General features: G+C 37.3%; 1 long non-coding RNA gene across 2 annotated transcripts in view; it reads left to right on the forward strand.

The window, feature by feature from the left end:
* LOC306829313 overlaps nt 1–5,967 on the forward strand; it is an 82,202-nt gene that overhangs the window by 71,960 nt on the left and 4,275 nt on the right. The gene's annotated exons all lie outside the window — the stretch shown is intronic.

A 5,967-nucleotide genomic window follows, 5' to 3' on the forward strand; every position in this document is an offset into this window, starting at 1 on the left:
ACAGCTATTTAGTAGTTATGGTTTGTGCATCAACATGGCAATGCTTAACCACTGACATTACAGTGTTCAAGTAGACAAGTGTTCAATCTACTGACAAGTGCCTTTTTGGAAAGTGTGCATGTGTAATTTCCTGTACCAACTTTTCTTTTTTAAACAAACACCAATGAAATGATGCCATGACTAACAGAGGGATGAGTCAGTTTTTGTACTCTGCAAATCGAAAGCCCAGGACACAAATACATGGCTGTCTTAAAAATTTATATTGGAAATGGTTTTGATGTTGTACCCTACTGCAAACACTTTCAGCCTTCTGCAGGTCTCCTAGCAACTGCAAACAAAGGCAGGACCCATCTCAAGTTTCCCGTGGAGCGGCCAGTCCGGCGTGCCTTTGATCTTGACTGGGAAAATAGCTGAGTGGGCACTACTCACATTTGTCTTTCATTTACTCCAGCCCCCTCCCTCCCAAAATGTTCCCTGAAACAGCCAAATCTTCATCTGTCCCCAGCAACCAACACCCCTCCTGGATAATCAACCATAGCAAGGGAAGTCATTGAAGCACTACAAAGTTTGGTTGAAATTGGGCATTTTTCTTTTTTTTCCCATTTACAGCAGAGTTGCTACCTTTAGTAGTCTGTCATTTGTGAGGGGGGGGGGGGATCTGCTGGGAAGAGATTCTGTGAACTTAAATGGTGATTTTATCCTTTGTTTCCTTTGTGTCATGTCGTCTTATTGCAGCATTTATCAACCTCTGTCCTAGGTCTTTGAAATAAAAGCCTTAATAAACACACAACTTGCCTTTATCCCTGGCTTTATGGATGCTTTTAACTTTATGAACTCCAACTTAACAGAAAAAAAAGCATTTTAATTGATAAAAGTCTCAGTGCCCATAGAAAAGTTAGCACACAGTTGTGGTTAGGCATTTTCTAAAAGTCATGCGTTTGCTACGAGTGCTCTTATTTTGAAATGTGCATTTAGAAACTAGGCTGCACAGGAAAAGAGATAATTTGATCTGGTCCCCCGTGTTTAGAAAAGCTTTCGAAGTGAGTTCCAGGGATGAAAATGTAAATAACTCTCTCACTCTATTCACCACTTTGATAGGGCAATGTATCTCAGGGCTATTGAATGTTATCTTACTCCAGTGCTCTGCTCTGCTTTCATCCAAAACAGCTCAGAGAGCTCAGGAGCTTTTACAAATTGAAGTGTTACACTCTGTTTTGGTGTAATTTACTGTAATTGATGTTTCTATCCAGTGACGAGGCCTTCTAAAGCAATTGCTTGTGTTTGTAGGTAGACATGCAGCCCAGTGGGGTGTATTGACTTAGTCTGTTGACTAATACTCCTCTATTGGCATGTTTTAATGCTCTCCCATTGTTTGACTAACAGACTCCTCTGAAAGGTAAAAGCACACCTGACACACTGCATAAGATAGGGATCAGAGTGGGGCTTGATACCGTTTCCTTATTGTTGCAATGAAGTCGAAATAAACAAGTTTTCTTTTCGTTTAAACGAGTCAACATGGATTGCTCTGTAACGATCTGGATTTGAAAAATATCTTACTTTGAAAATCCTTTACCTTTTTTCCAAGCATTGATTATAGTTCTTACAAGAACAATATTATGTCAAAAGTTACATCCTCTGTAAATCTGAACATGTTGACGTTGACATATAAGAACAAAATGTGCAAAATAGCAGTGTGTGACATTATTCCTTTATTAAAGAGTCAATATTTATACAGGCTGAAATAATCTCAAAAGTTGATTCAATATTCACAGTGGAAGTTTTCACAGGCTTTATTCAAGGAAGATTATTAAAAACACCAAAGCCAGAATATTTCCTTTATATTACATTAATTTCAGAAGTATTTTCAGGAAATTTTGCACAAAGTATTGAAAATAAAATAGCTTGTTATGCAGAAAATTTGAAGTTGAATTTGTTCCATAAAAAGAAAGGATGCAACAATATGTTTGATGTTAAATGGAGCTGATTTGAATTACTTTGGCAACTGATTTGTGGTTCATTAAAAACAATTCATTTTGTGTATAATATATGTTTCATATTTTGAGCATCTGGAAAATAAGAACTAACTAATGTCTAACTATGGCTTCAAAATCAATGTTCTGACACAAAGTGTTTGATTCCCCATTGAAATTAAACATTAAAGTATAAAGTAAAAAAAAAAAAACGTCAATATTGTAGATAAATAAAGGTACCTGTATATACCTTTTGTCCCTTTACCACTTATTTTTTCAGTCGATGATGTTTGTGTATGAAAAGGTATAATATATTGTAAACAAGTGGGCAGAGGCCAGCAGAAACAGAAAACAAGGTGACTCAAGTTTACTCATTAAATTCAGTAGCATACAAGGACGTTTTTTTTTTTTTATTGCATACACTATAAATATACTATAAAGTATCCTCTAAGTTATTTTGGCTTTGTTGCACACTAGTTAGACACTTTCCAGAACATGTCAGCAGCAATTTAGCAACTATACCTTATTTCTGTACAAGTACACATAAACACACAGACTGCAATTAATCAAAACACTGCAAAACATTTTCAGTGACACTGTTTTTCCAAATATATTTTGCAAGAGTGCTATTTGTGTACATTTCAGCGCTCTTTAGAGAGAAGAAAATCCATGTTTCATCTGTTATACTGATGCTTGTTTGTGACGAACACTCGTCCTAGCTGGAGCCTATTTTGGTTTTGTCAAAGCAAAGCTGCAGAAGAAGAGCAAGGGTTTTTTTTCTTTTTTTTTAACATTCCTCCATGATCCGTTTAAGGAAGTGACTACGCTTTGGGTTGTTACATGTGAAAGAACTGTGAAGAAACGGTCCCACCTCTGCCTTCATCTGCCTGGATCCTCCTCTGCCTGGATCCTCCACTGCATACACTTTACACACTGACAGGTGTTACATTCATTACCTCACAGTATTCAAGACTTTATAGTGGCATTGCTCAGCATAAGACCTGAAGCAGAAAGGCACATTGTTATGAGCATGACACAAGATGATAGACAAAAGGTTGTGATCTGCTACAAAGACAGAGAAATGCTCAAGCAGACTGATGACCTTGAAGGGCAAAAAAGGTTTCCTGTACCTCTCACCATCTTTTAAACTGAAAGGGTGATAGAAAAAAGAAACATTTGAAGCTAATACTATCCACCCCAGTAAGAACCCAGCTTAAGTTATTTATTTACATCCCCTGCACGTTTTTGATTCAGAATCCTGTGCGAAAAAAAGACAGTTATAGCATCAACTATCATCACGTTACCCCAGTTCTAAAAAAAAAAAAAAAGCACGCTTATCAAGCCCCACACAGTGCTATACCCCTCTCATAGCTGCATGTGCCATCTGAGTCTGACAACAATATTGAGGAGGAGAGCGTATTAATATCCTCCTGAGCTCTTAGCGTGCACATTGACTGTCACCTTAAATCATCTGTTTATATACACACCAAATATAAGAGCCCTAAAAGGTACTTCATACTGGAACCATTTCAATATTTACTGTTAGAGCAATGTTGACGTTATTTACTCTATCTTAAAGTCTCATTTTAACACTTTTAAATAAGGACAATTTTATATAAAAACATGACTTTAATACACAGTAATTCTTACAGTCCTATGTATCACATGCTAAATAGTGACAGTTTAAAGTGTGTAACAGTTCACACAGTTAAAGAGTGGCACAATATGATCTGTACAATAATATAGGTCAACACATTAGCATGCACAGGTTGCTTTCCCTGGCCCAATGTACATGGTTAAGTTATTTGCACATTTATTCCATCATGTGATTATGAGTGTAAGCTGGTTTTTTTTTTCTCTCATTAGATCTTGAAGCTTACTTTTTCTAACATCAGTTATTTTAAATACTTCTTTTGGCCATCAGCAGCAGCACTGAGGGAAATGCTGCTCAAGACCTTTCAGCAGTGTGTACACAGAATGTTTTCACGCAGACAAGGTTCATCTCAAAATACCCCTTTACACACCTGTACTTTATCTATGTGAACTATACTATCCCCAGATCTCTCTTTGGCTTGGTTTAAAGAATCACATTCATTTTCATGTTTAACTATAAGGCAATATTACAATTCCAGTAGCTGACAAACCCCCCCCCCCAAGAAAACAGGATCGCAAATACAGTATTAATTATTTCATAAGCATATTTTTAATTTGCCTCCAGGGCTGTGTAGCAATTCAATTCAATTCAATTAGAATAGAATTGAATTGCTACGCAGCACTGGAGGCAAATTAAAAAAATGTGCAATGAGATGTGGTTTTATAGAGCTAGATTTTGAGATATTCATATTCAAAACATCTGCCTCCACAACCAATAGAATTTCATGAAATTGTATTTACATTTTAATAAATCTTATCGTCTTTTTTTCAAAAACAATGTCCTCCATTGTAATCCAAAGACGTCACCATAAAAGGCTTTATGATGACCTGCTTTAGATGAAGGACGTTTTCTGTTTAGGGGTCTAAGACTGGCTTTATTGTATTTTGGTTGAACTTACCCTTTAGCTCATAAGTCACTTGCTGCTTAAAAAAATCTCTTATATTTACATGTGTGCTTACCCTCTACGAGGTAGATAGTGTTGAACCATTGGGCATAGTCCTGCCTGAGGGACCATACTGTTGTAGTGCTGAGAGGTGTCTGCTCATTTGCCTGATTCATCTCTATCACTAAACGCCTGGCTGAAAAAGTGCAGTTCAGTTTTCTTCCGTGAAAGAGGATACGTCTCTGTGGAGGTGTATAAAAAAGTTTACTCATTTAACTGACGCAAACCCACCTACACTTGTAAAATACAACACAAAATGAGAGTAATGGCACATGTAGTTGTCTGGCATCAAGTTTTGAACCTTAGGATTGTTTAATTCTTGTACTTAGTTGGATGTTTACATGTAAAAGTGGAGAGATTGATGCTCATAATATAGTAATACTAGATTTACTGAAACTGGCATCAATCAGCATTTTTCAAATATGTATTTAACATATGATCTGTTGGCTGTTGCTTTTTCCAAACTGAATATGTTAACACCAGCTCTCAGGGGGTTCAGTAGCTGTTTATTGATGTAGTTTTCCCGCTTGTAGGCTGTTACACCTACACAGAAACTATATATTTCACACATCACTTACACTGCAGTATATTTAACGTCTTAATATCTATATATTATTCATTTTTACTTCGAGAGCATTGCGTTTGAGTTCCTCATCTGTTTCGGAAAAAAAAGTTTTCCATCGACTCTCTGAGTACATAAAGTATGAGTGAAGCCCTCATGGCTATTTAGAGTGACGCAAAGACATGTTGCACCATCTCAATCTGTGTCAGCCTATATGCTATGTACACTTGGAAGAAGCCAGTGTCTGTTTGTGCCATATAGAATTATCACCTCTTAAGTATATGACATTTCTCGAGAGAAAAAAACAATCATGGCACAGACGGAGAGGGGGTGGGGTGGCATTTGTCACTGCTCTCATTGGGGTTCAAAAGAAGAATGTAAAAATGTCTGTCTTTGTCTACTCCAACACATTTTATTTTTGTAACTGAGAAATCTGTTCAGGGACCCCAACATTTTTTCCAACTGTCAGGGTGTCATTTGTCGGGGAAAAAAAAAAAACAGAATTCCCACCCCCAGTCCGTCTGTATGTTGTGAGGTTATAAGTGTTTCAAACGTGCAAGGTGGGGGTGTGTAAGGGACGCACACGAGGACATGGCGACCATGTTACCTCAAACACACAAACACACTTCATGGTCATTTCGCCCTAAGGAGATCATTCATGTTGATCTTCTGACTTCCACTTTGACACCATGTTGCTCTGGAGCCTCATCTGCCTTTGAATGATGACTTTAACAGAGCCAAAGCTGTTGGACACACGATTATTGTCGCTCATGATTGAGATGTTAACCTTCAGGGCAGACTCTTTAGCGTCTAATTTCTCTCCCTTTTTCCCTCTCTC

Source organism: Symphodus melops, assembly GCF_947650265.1.
Source record: "Symphodus melops genome assembly, chromosome: 9".
NCBI lineage: Eukaryota > Metazoa > Chordata > Actinopteri > Labriformes > Labridae > Symphodus > Symphodus melops.